This window comes from Cygnus olor, chromosome 1 (assembly GCF_009769625.2).
Source record: "Cygnus olor isolate bCygOlo1 chromosome 1, bCygOlo1.pri.v2, whole genome shotgun sequence".
Classification (NCBI taxonomy): Eukaryota; Metazoa; Chordata; class Aves; order Anseriformes; family Anatidae; genus Cygnus; species Cygnus olor.
The window spans coordinates 99,635,025-99,647,334 of record NC_049169.1 but is presented as its reverse complement, the minus strand read 5'-3'; the positions used below and the strand labels follow the sequence as shown (position 1 = coordinate 99,647,334).

At 54.7% G+C, this 12,310-nt stretch overlaps 3 long non-coding RNA genes across 15 annotated transcripts in view; 1 reads left to right on the top strand and 2 right to left on the bottom strand.

Annotated features, from left to right (window-relative positions):
- Positions 1-816: 816 nt before the first annotated feature.
- On the bottom strand, positions 817-1,539 carry LOC121077492. The gene is made up of 2 exons (XR_005824088.1): positions 1,008-1,539; positions 817-938 (listed from the first exon to the last, which is right to left on the bottom strand). It is a non-coding gene; the product is annotated as an uncharacterized LOC121077492 (long non-coding RNA).
- Positions 1,540-8,673: 7,134 nt separating this feature from the next.
- Positions 8,674-12,310, bottom strand: part of LOC121077552 — a 20,115-nt gene continuing 16,478 nt past the window's right edge. Inside the window, exon 3 of the long non-coding RNA XR_005824144.1 lies at positions 8,674-8,684. This is a non-coding gene — a long non-coding RNA (uncharacterized LOC121077552). The remainder of the gene's footprint in view (positions 8,685-12,310) is intronic.
- Positions 8,825-12,310, top strand: part of LOC121077501 — a 20,647-nt gene continuing 17,161 nt past the window's right edge. For 5 of the 13 annotated variants that reach the window (XR_005824100.1, XR_005824092.1, XR_005824096.1 and 2 more), the window contains exon 1: positions 8,825-9,268. This is a non-coding gene — a long non-coding RNA (uncharacterized LOC121077501). Of the gene's footprint in view, positions 9,272-10,516; positions 10,535-12,310 lie in introns of all 13 variants that reach the window. The other 8 variants (XR_005824097.1, XR_005824095.1, XR_005824123.1 and 5 more) reach the window with 5 other exon arrangements.

Below are 12,310 nucleotides of genomic sequence, written 5' to 3'. Positions count from 1 at the left end.
GAACTATGAGCGGTGAGCAGCGCTCACCACCAGATCCCCCAGGAGAAGCCACCTTTGCACACCTGGTCCCTGGCAACTGCTCCTGACATCGCTGGGCTCACCAGCATTGCTACCACCATGCCCTAGCCAGGGGCACGCAGAGCCATTTGGCCAGCAAGTCTCTGACAAGGAGGAGGAGGCGGTAGAGGAGGAGGAGGAGGCGGTGGTGGTAGAGGTGGAAAAAAACAGGTCCTTGCAATCTCCGTCACTCTTGGTTGTTTTTTTTGTTTCTTTGTTTGTTTGTTTTTTTATTTTTGTAACAAGGGGGACTTTTGAGGGCAATGTTATGCCGTTAGGTCTTTATAATCCTCCCTGTACGCACTGAAACGAGTGAGGGTATCTGCTCTTCAAGTGCAGAGGGGAGAACACAGCAGACACCGGTGTGCAATGCTGGTGACAGAAGGAGAATTGTGGCTGTAGACTTGAGTGTGGAAATTCCTCAACTTCCCATATTTGGCACCATTCTTTCTAAAACACCACTTTTCCATGCTCAGTTTCAGTGAAAAGGAATTGGCAATTGATGCCCCAACAGCCTTGCTGGGGTCTTGGGTCCCTGACACAGGATGATGCTGCCAACCCCTGCCTCAATTACAAATGCTGTCCCCAACACTGAAGCTGCACTCAGGCAATGCCCTGAGGGGCAGCGGAGGGATTTGAGGATTTCTGTGCCTTCACTTGTGGCACAAACTTCAACGTCTCCTCCAACACTAATGACCCTGTGATTCCTCCACCACCTAGTCCTCCACCACCTCCTCTTCCTCCTCCTCCACCTCCACCAACTCCCCATCCTCGTCCACAACGTCCTCCACCACCGCCTAATCTTACTTGTACACTGCCTCTTCCTCCTCGTCCACCGCCTCTTTCTCCTCATCCACCGCCTCCTCCACCTCCTGCACCGCCTGCTCCTCGTCCACCACCTCCTCCTCTGCCAGAGCCTCCTCCACCGCCAGAGACTCCTCCACCGCCACCTCCTCCTCCACCGCCGCCACCTTCTCCTATTCTGACACTGCCAGTTGCAGTAGCATCTGCCGTCTCCCGTCTCCAACACTCTGCCTCCCACTGACACCCTTTGGCCCTTATATAGGGAGGAGAAGACACACCCACTATTCATGACAAGCCACTTGCAAAACACCTAACAATCTCAAGCCAGCCGATCAGGGGACAGGCAACGCATCACTCAGGGTCAAGAAGATGCTGGGACCGCCAGCTGCTGCCTTACAGGGCCATGGAGACATGGTCCCGCTGGGTGTCCAATGGAAATAGAACTATGAGCGGTGAGCAGCGCTCACCACCAGATCCCCCAGGAGAAGCCACCTTTGCACACCTGGTCCCTGGCAACTGCTCCTGACATCGCTGGGCTCACCAGCGTTGCTACCACCATGCCCTAGCCAGGGGCACGCAGAGCCATTTGGCCAGCAAGTTTCTGACAAGGAGGAGGAGGCGGTAGAGGAGGAGGTGGTGGAAAAAAACAGGTCCTTGCAATCTCCCTCACTCTTCGTTTATTTTTGTGACAAGGAGGACTTTGGAGGGCAATGTTATGCCGTTAGGTCTTTATAATCCTCCCTGTACGCACTGAAACGAGTGAGGGTATCTGCTCTTCAAGTGCAGAGGGGAGAACACAGCAGACACCGGTGTGCAATGCTGGTGACAGAAGGAGAATTGTGGCTGTAGACTTGAGTGTGGAAATTCCTCAACTTCCCATGTTTGTCACCATTCTTTCTAAAACACCACTTTTCCATGCTCAGCTTCAGGGAAAAAGAATTGGCAATTGATGCCCCAACAGCCTTGCTGGGGTCTTGGGTCCCTCACACAGGATGATCCTGCCAACCCCTGCCTCAATTACAAATGCTGTCCCCAACACTGAAGCTGCACTCAGGCAATGCCCTGAGGGGCAGCGGAGGGATTTGAGGATTTCTGTGCCTTCACTTGTGGCACAAATTGAAGGTCTCCTCCAACGCTAATGATCCTATCATTCCTCCACCACCTAGTCATCCACCACCTCCTCCTCCTCCACCACCTCCACCGCCTCCCCCACCTCGTCCACAACGTCCTCCACCACCACCTAAACTTACTTGTACACTGCCTCCTCCTCCTCTTCCACCGCCTCCTCCTCCTTCCACCACCTCCTCCAGCGCCTCCTCCTCCATGTCCACCAACTCTTCCAACGCCACTGCCTCCTGCACATCCACATCCGCCAAAGCCTCCCCCACGGCCACCTCCTCCACCGCCTCCTCCTTCTCCAATTCTGACACTGCCAGTTGCAGTACCATCTGCCGTCTCCCGTCTCCAAGACTCTGCCTCCCACTGACACCCTTTGGCCCTTATATAAGGAGGAGAAGACACACCCACTATTCATGACAAGCCACTTGCAAAACAGATAACAATCGCTAGCCAGACAAGCAGGGGACAGGCAACGCATCACACAGGCTCACAAAGATGCTGGGATTCACCAGCTGCTGCCTTACAGGGCCATGGAGACATGGTCCTGCTGGCTGTCCAATGGAAATAGAACTATGAGCGGTGAGCAGCGCTCACCACCAGATCCCCCAGGAGAAGCCACCTTTGCACACCTGGTCCCTGGCAACTGCTCCTGACATCGCTGGGCTCACCAGCATTGCTACCACCATGCCCTAGCCAGGGGCACGCAGAGCCATTTGGCCAGCAAGTTTCTGACAAGGAAGAGGAGGCGGTAGAGGAGGAGGAGGAGGCGGTGGTGGTAGAGGTGGAAAAAAACAGGTCCTTGCAATCTCCCTCACTCTTGGTTCTTTTGTGGTTTTTCTTTTGTAACAAGGAGGACTTCTGAGGGCCATGTTATGCCGTTAGGTCTTTATAATCCTCCCTGTACGCACTGAAACGAGTGAGGGTATCTGCTCTTCAAGTGCAGAGGGGAGAACACAGCAGACACCGGTGTGCAATGCTGGTGACAGAAGGAGAATTGTGGCTGTAGACTTGACTGTGGAAATTCCTCAACTTCCCATGTTTGTCACCATTCTTTCTAAAACACCACTTTTCCATGCTCATCTTCAGGGAAAAGGAATTGGCAATTGATGCCCGAACAGCCTTGCTGGGGTCTTGGGTCTCTGACACAGGATGATGCTGCCAACCCCTGCCTCAATTACAAATGCTGTCCCCAACACTGAAGCTGCACTCAGGCAATGCCCTGAAGGGCAGCGGAGGGATTTGAGGATTTCTGTGCCTTCACTTGTGGCACAAACTTGAAGGTCTCCTCCAACACTAATGACCATATGATTCCTCCACCACCTAGTCCTCTACCACCTCCTCCTCCTCCTCCTCCTCCACCGCCTCCCTCTCCTCGTCCACAACGTCCTCCACCACCACCTAATCTTACTTGTACAAACCTCCTCCTCCTCGTCCACCACCTCTTTCTCCTTTCCCACCATCTCCTCCACCTTCTCCACCACCTCCTCCACCTTCTCCACCACCTCCTCCTCCGCCACCTCCGTCAATATCTCCTCCACCGCCGCCTCCTCCTCCTCCTCCTCCGCCTCCTCCTCCTCCTCTACCACCTCCTCCTCCTCCGCCGCCACAGCCACCAGCTTCTCCTATTCTGACACTGCCAGTTGCAGTACCATCTGCCGTCTCCCGTCTCCAACACTCTGCCTCCCACTGACACCCTTTGGCCCTTATATAGGGAGGAGAAGACACACCCACTATTCATGACAAGCCACTTGCAAAACACCTAACAATCGCTAGCCAGACAAGCAGGGGACAGGCAACGCATCACACAGGCTCACAAAGATGCTGGGATTCGCCAGCTGCTGCCTTACAGGGCCATGGAGACATGGGCCTGCTGGCTGTCCAATGGAAATAGAACTATGAGCGGTGAGCAGCGCTCACCACCAGATCCCCCAGGAGAAGCCACCTTTGCACACCTGGTCCCTGGCAACTGCTCCTGACATCGCTGGGCTCACCAGCATTGCTACCACCATGCCCTAGCCAGGGGCACGCAGAGCCATTTGGCCAGCAAGTTTCTGACAAGGAGGAGGAGGCGGTAGAGGAGGAGGAGGAGGCGGTGGTGGTAGAGGTGGACAAAAACAGGTCCTTGCAATCTCCCTCACTCTTCGTTCCTTTGTTGGTTTTTTTTTGTGACAAGGAGGACTTTGGAGGGCAATGTTATGCCGTTAGGTCTTTATAATCCTCCCTGTACGCACTGAAACGAGTGAGGGTATCTGCTCTTCAAGTGCAGAGGGGAGAACACAGCAGACACCTGTGTGCAATGCTGGTGACAGAAGGAGAATTGTGGCTGTAGACTTGACTGTGGAAATTCCTCAACTTCCCATGTTTGGCACCATTCTTTCTAAAACACCACTTTTCCATGCTCAGCTTCAGGGAAAAGGAATTGGCAATTGATGCCCGAACAGCCTTGCTGGGGTCTTGGGTCTCTGACACAGGATGATGCTGCCAACCCCTGCCTCAATTACAAATGCTGTCCCCAACACTGAAGCTGCACTGAGGCAATGCCCTGAAGGGCAGCGGAGGGATTTGAGGATTTCTGTGCCTTCACTTGTGGCACAAACTTGAAGGTCTCCTCCAACACTAATGACCCTATGATTCCTCCACCACCTAGGCCTCTACCACCTCCTCCTCCTCCTCCTCCTCCACCGCCTCCCCATCCTCGTCCACAACGTCCTCCACCACCACCTAATCTTACTTGTACAAACCTCCTCCTCCTCGTCCACCACCTCTTTCTCCTTTCCCACCATCTCCTCCACCTTCTCCACCACCTCCTCCTCCGCCACCTCCGTCAATATCTCCTCCACCGCCGTCTCCTCCTCCTCTCCTCCTCCGCCTCCTCCTCCTCCTCTACCACCTCCTCCTCCTCCGCCGCCACCTTCTCCTATTCTGACACTGCCAGTTGCAGTAGCATCTGCCGTCTCCCGTCTCCAACACTCTGCCTCCCACTGACACCCTTTGGCCCTTATACAGGGAGGAGAAGACACACCCACTATTCATGACAAGCCACTTGCAAAACACCTAACAATCGCAAGCCAGACAAGCAGGGGACAGGCAACGCATCACTCAGGCTCACAAAGATGCTGGGATTCGCCAGCTGCTGCCTTACAGGGCCATGGAGACATGGGCCTGCTGGCTGTCCAATGGAAATAGAACTATGAGCGGTGAGCAGCGCTCACCACCAGATCCCCCAGGAGAAGCCACCTTTGCACACCTGGTCCCTGGCAACTGCTCCTGACATCGCTGGGCTCACCAGCGTTGCTACCACCATGCCCTAGCCAGGGGCACGCAGAGCCATTTGGCCAGCAAGTTTCTGACAAGGAGGAGGAGGTGGCAGAGGAGGAGGAGGAGGCGGTGGTGGTAGAGGTGGAAAAAAACAGGTCCTTGCAATCTCCCACACGCTATGGTTTTTTTTGTGACAAGGAGGACTTTGGAGGGCAATGTTATGCCGTTAGGTCTTTATAATCCTCCCTGTACGCACTGAAACGAGTGAGGGTATCAGCTCTTCAAGTGCAGAGGGGAGAACACAGCAGACACCGGTGTGCAATGCTGGTGACAGAAGGAGAATTGTGGCTGTAGACTTGACTGTGGAAATTCCTCAACTTCCCATGTTTGGCACCATTCTTTCTAAAACACCACTTTTCCATGCTCATCTTCTGGGAAAAGGAATTAGCAATTGATGCCCCAACAGCCTTGCTGGGGTCTTGGGTCCCTCACACAGGAGGATCCTGTCAACCCCTGCCTCAATTACAAATGCTGTCCCCAACACTGAAGCTGCACTCAGGCATTGCCCTGAGGGGCAGCGGAGGGATTTGAGGATTTCTGTGCCTTCACTTGTGGCACAAATTGAAGGTCTCCTTCAACGCTAATGATCCTATCATTCCTCCACCACCTAGTCCTCCACCACCTCCTCCTCCTCCTCCACCTCCACCGCCTCCCCCTCCTCGTCCACAACATCCTCCACCACCACCTAATCTTACTTGTACACTGCATCTTCCTCCTCGTCCACCGCCTCTTTCTCCTCATCCACCACCTCCTCCACCACCTCCTCCTCCTTGACCACCACCTCCACCTCCTCCACCGCCTCCTCCAAAGCCAAAGCCTCCTCAACCTCCACCTCCTCCACCGGCTCCTCGTCCTCCTTGTCCACCACCACCTCCTCCACCAGAGCCTCCTCCACCACCACCGCCTCCTCCACATCCACCTCCGCCAATGCCTCCTCCGCCTCCTCCTCCTCCACCGCCTCCTCCTCCTCCACCGCAACCAGCTTCTCCAATTCTGACACTGCCAGTTGCAGTACCATCTGCCGTGTCCCGTCTCCAACACTCTGCCTCCCACTGACACCCTTTGGCCCTTATATAGGGAGGAGAAGACACACCCACTATTCATGATAAGCCACTTGCAAAACAGCTAACAATCGCTAGCCAGACAAGCAGGGGACAGGCAACGCATCACACAGGCTCACAAAGATGCTGGGACCCGCCAGCTGCTGCCTTACAGGGCCATGGAGACATGGGCCTGCTGGGTGTCCAATGGAAATAGAACTATGAGCGGTGAGCAGCGCTCACCACCAGATCCCCCAGGAGAAGCCACCTTTGCACACCTGGTCCCTGGCAACTGCTCCTGACATCGCTGGGCTCACCAGCATTGCTACCACCATGCCCTAGCCAGGGGCACGCAGAGCCATTTGGCCAGCAAGTTTCTGACAAGGAGGAGGAGGCGGTAGAGGAGGAGGTGGTGGAAAAAAACAGCTCCTTGCAATCTCCTTCACTCTTGGTTCTTTTGTTGTTTTTTTTTTTTTGTGACAAGGAGGACTTTTGAGGGCAATGTTATGCCGTTAGGTCTTTATAATCCTCCCTGTACGCACTGAAACGAGTGAGGGTATCTGCTCTTCAAGTGCAGAGGGGAGAACACAGCAGACACCGGTGTGCAATGCTGGTGACAGAAGGAGAATTGTGGCTGTAGACTTGACTGTGGAAATTCCTCAACTTCCCATGTTTGGCACCATTCTCTCTAAAACACCACTTTTCCATGCTCATCTTCAGGGAAAAAGAATTGGCAATTGATGCCCGAACAGCCTTGCTGGGGTCTTGCGTCCCTCACACAGGATGATCCTGCCAACCCCTGCCTCAATTACAAATGCTGTCCCCAACACTGAAGCTGCACTCAGGCAATGCCCTGAGGGAGAGCAGAGGGATTTGAGGATTTCTGTGCCTTCACTTGTGGCACAAACTTGAAGGTATCCTCCAACGCTAATGATCCTATCATTCCTCCACCACCTAGTCCTCCTCCACCTCCTCTTCCTCCTCCACCTCCACCGCCTCCCCCTCCTTGTCCACAACGTCCTCCACCACCACCTAATCTTACTTGTACACTGCCTCATCCTCCTCGTCCACCACCTCGTTCTCCTTTCCCACCACCTCCTCCACCTTCTCCACCACCTCCTGCTTTGCCAGAGCCTCCTCCACCACCACCGCCTCCTCCGCCTCCTCCACCGCCTCCTCCTCCTCCACCGTGGCCACAGCCGCCAGCTTCTCCTATTCTGACACTGCCAGTTGCAGTACCATCTGCCGTCTCCCGTCTCCAACACTCTGCCTCCCACTGACACCCTTTGGCCCTTATACAGGGAGGAGAAGACACACCCACTATTCATGACAAGCCACTTGCAAAACAGCTAACAATCGCTAGCCAGACAAGCAGGGGACAGGCAACGCACCACACAGGGTCACAAAATGCTGGGACCCGCCAGCTGCTGCCTTACAGGGCCATGGAGACATGGTCCTGCTGGGTGTCCAATGGAAATAGAACTATGAGCGGTGAGCAGCGCTCACCACCAGATCCCCCAGGAGAAGCCACCTTTGCACACCTGGTCCCTGGCAACTGCTCCTGACATCGCTGGGCTCACCAGCATTGCTACCACCATGCCCTAGCCAGGGGCACGCAGAGCCATTTGGCCAGCAAGTTTCTGACAAGGAGGAGGAGGCTGTAGAGGAGGAGGAGGAGGCGGTGGTGGTAGAGGTGGAAAAAAACAGGTCCTTGCAATCTCCCCCACGCTATGGTTTTTTTTGTGATAAGGAGGACTTTGGAGGGCAATGTTATGCCGTTAGGTCTTTATAATCCTCCCTGTACGCACTGAAACGAGTGAGGGTATCTGCTCTTCAAGTGCAGAGGGGAGAACACAGCAGACACCGGTGTGCAATGCTGGTGACAGAAGGAGAATTGTGGCTGTAGACTTGACTGTGGAAATTCCTCAACTTCCCATGTTTGGCACCATTCTTTCTAAAACACCACTTTTCCATGCTCATCTTCAGGGAAAAGGAATTGGCAATTGATGCCCCAACAGCCTTGCTCGGGTCTTCGGTCCCTCACACAGGATGATCCTGCCAACCCCTGCCTCAATTACAAATGCTGTCCCCAAGACTGAAGCTGCACTCAGGCAATGCCCTGAGGAGCAGCGGAGGGATTTCAGGATTTCTGTGCCTTCACTTGTGGCACAAACTTCAACGTCTCCTCCAACACTAATGACCCTGTGATTCCTCCACCACCTAGTCCTCCACCACCTCCTCTTCCTCCTCCACCTCCACTGCCTCCTCCTCCTCGTCCACAACGTCCTCCACCACCACCTAATCTTCCTTGTACACTGCCTCCTCCTCCTCGTCCACCGCCTCCTTCTCCTCATCCACCGCCTCCTCCACCTCCTCCACCGCCTCCTCCTCGTCCACCACCTCCTCCACTGCAAGAGCCTCCTCCACCGCCAGAGACTCCTCCACCGCCACCTCCTCCTCCACCGCCGCCACCTTCTCCTATTCTGACACTTCTAGTTGCAATAGCATCTGCCGTCTCCCGTCTCCAACACTCTGCCTCCCACTGACACCCTTTGGCCCTTATATAGGGAGGAGAAGACACACCCACTATTCATGACAAGCCACTTGCAAAACAGATAACAATCGCTAGCCAGACAAGCAGGGGACAGGCAACGCATCACACAGGGTCAAGAAGATGCTGGGACCCGCCAGCTGCTGCCTTACAGGGCCATGGAGACATGGTCCTGCTGGCTGTCCAATGGAAATAGAACTATGAGCGGTGAGCAGCGCTCACCACCAGATCCCCCAGGAGAAGCCATCTTTGCACACCTGGTCCCTGGCAACTGCTCCTGACATCGCTGGGCTCACCAGCATTGCTACCACCATGCCCTAGCCAGGGGCACGCAGAGCCATTTGGCCAGCAAGTTTCTGACAAGGAGGAGGAGGCGGTGGTGGTAGAGGTGGAAAAAAACAGGTCCTTGCAATCTCCCCCACGCTATGGTTTTTTTTGTGACAAGGAGGACTTTTGAGGGCAATGTTATGCCGTTAGGTCTTTATAATCCTCCCTGTACGCACTGAAACGAGTGAGGGTATCTGCTCTTCAAGTGCAGAGGGGAGAACACAGCAGACACCGGTGTGCAATGCTGGTGACAGAAGGAGAATTGTGGCTGTAGACTTGACTGTGGAAATTCCTCAACTTCCCATGTTTGTCACCATTCCTTCTAAAACACCACTTTTCCATGCTCATCTTTCGGGAAAAAGATTGGCAATTGATGCCCTAACAGCCTTGCTGGGGTCTTGCGTCCCTCACACAGGATGATCCTGCCAACCCCTGCCTCAATTACAAATGCTGTCCCCAACACTGAAGCTGCACTCAGGCAATGCCCTGAGGGGCAGCGGAGGGATTTGAGGATTTCGGTGCCTTCACTTGTGGCACAAACTTGAAGGTCTCCTCCAACGCTAATGATCCTATCATTCCTCCACCACCTAGTCCTCCTCCACCTCCTCTTCCTCCTCCACCTCCACTGCCTCCTCCTCATCGTCCACAACGTCCTCCACCACCACCTAATCTTACTTGTACACTGCCTCCTCCTCCTCGTCCACCACCTCTTTCTCCTTTCCCACCACCTCCTCCACCTTCTCCACCACCTCCTCCTCCGCCAGAGTCTCCTCCACCACCACCGCCTCCTCCGCCTCCTCCACCGCCTCCTCCTCCTCCACCGCGGCCACAGCCGCCAGATTCTCCTATTCTGACACTGCCAGTTGCAGTACCATCTTCCGTCTCCCGTCTCCAACACTCTGCCTCCCACTGACACCCTTTGGCCCTTATATAAGGAGGAGAAGACACACCCACTATTCATGACAAGCCACTTGCAAAACAGCTAACAATCGCTAGCCAGACAAGCAGGGGACAGGCAACGCATCACACAGGCTCACAAAGATGCTGGGACCCGCCAGCTGCTGCCTTACAGGGCCATGGAGACATGGGCCTGCTGGCTGTCCAATGGAAATAGAACTATGAGCGGTGAGCAGCGCTCATGACCAGATCCCCCAGGAGAAGCCACCTTTGCACACCTGGTCCCTGGCAACTGCTCCTGACATCGCTGGGCTCACCAGCATTGCTACCACCATGCCCTAGCCAGGGGCACGCAGAGCCATTTGGCCAGCAAGTTTCTGACAAGGAGGAGGAGGCTGTAGAGGAGGAGGAGGAGGCGGTGGTGGTAGAGGTGGAAAAAAACAGGTCCTTGCAATCTCCCACACGCTATGGTTTTTTTTGTGACAAGGAGGACTTTGGAGGGCAATGTTATGCCGTCAGGTCTTTATAATCCTCCCTGTACGCACTGAAACGAGTGAGGGTATCTGCTCTTCAAGTGCAGAGGGGAGAACACAGCAGACACCGGTGTGCAATGCTGGTGACAGAAGGAGAATTGTGGCTGTAGACTTGACTGTGGAAATTCCTCAACTTCCCATGTTTGGCACCATTCTTTCTAAAACACCACTTTTCCATGCTCAGCTTCAGGGAAAAAGAATTGGCAATTGATGCCCTAACAGCCTTGCTGGGCTCTTGCGTCCCTCACACAGGATGATCCTGCCAACCCCTGCCTCAATTACAAATGCTGTCCCCAACACTGAAGCTGCACTCAGGCAATGCCCTGAGGGGCAGAGGAGGGATTTCAGGATTTCTGTGCCTTCACTTGTGGCACAAACTTCAACGTCTCCTCCAACACTAATGACCCTGTGATTCCTCCACCACCTAGTCCTCCACCACCTCCTCTCCTCCTCCACCTCCACCAACTCCCCATCCTCGTCCACAACGTCCTCCACCACCACCTAATCTTCCTTGTACACTGCCTCTTCCTCCTCGTCCACCGCCTCTTTCTCCTCATCCACCGCCTCCTCCACCTCCTCCACCGCCTCCTCCTCCTTGTCCACCACCTCCTCCTCTGCCAGAGCCTCCTACACCGCCAGAGACTCCTCCACCGCCACCTCCGCCAATGCCTCCTCCACCTCCTCCTCAACCTCCTCCACCTCCTCCTCCTCCTCCTCCACCTCCTCCTCCTCCTCCTCTTCTGACACTGCCAGTTGCAGTACCATCTGCCGTCTCCCGTCTCTAACACTCTGCCTCCCACTGACACCCTTTGGCCCTTATATAGGGAGGAGAAGACACACCCACTATTCATGACAAGCCACTTGATAAACACCTAACAATCTCAAGCCAGACAAGCAGGGGACAGGCAACGCATCACACAGGGTCAAGAAGATGCTGGGACCCGCCAGCTGCTGCCTTACAGGGCCATGGAGACATGGTCCTGCTGGCTGTCCAATGGAAATAGAACTATGAGCGGTGAGCAGCGCTCACCACCAGATCCCCCAGGAGAAGCCACCTTTGCACACCTGGTCCCTGGCAACTGCTCCTGACATCGCTGGGCTCACCAGCATTGCTACCACCATGCCCTAGCCAGGGGCACGCAGAGCCATTTGGCCAGCAAGTTTCTGACAAGGAGGAGGAGGCGGTAGAGGAGGAGGAGGAGGCGGTGGTGGTAGAGGTGGAAAAAAACAGGTCCTTGCAATCTCCCCCACGCTATGGTTTTTTTTGTGACAAGGAGGACTTTGGAGGGCAATGTTATGCCGTTAGGTCTTTATAATCCTCCCTGTACGCACTGAAACGAGTGAGGGTATCTGCTCTTCAAGTGCAGAGGGGAGAACACAGCAGACACCAGTGTGCAATGCTGGTGACAGAAGGAGAATTGTGGCTGTAGACTTGACTGTGGAAATTCCTCAACTTCCCATGTTTGGCACCATTCTTTCTAAAACACCACTTTTCCATGCTCATCTTCTGGGAAAAGGAATTAGCAATTGATGCCCCAACAGCCTTGCTGGGGTCTTGGGTCCCTCACACAGGATGATCCTGCCAACCCCTGCCTCAATTACAAATGCTGTCCCCAACACTGAAGCTGCACTCAGGCAATGCCCTGAGGGGCAGCGGAGGGATC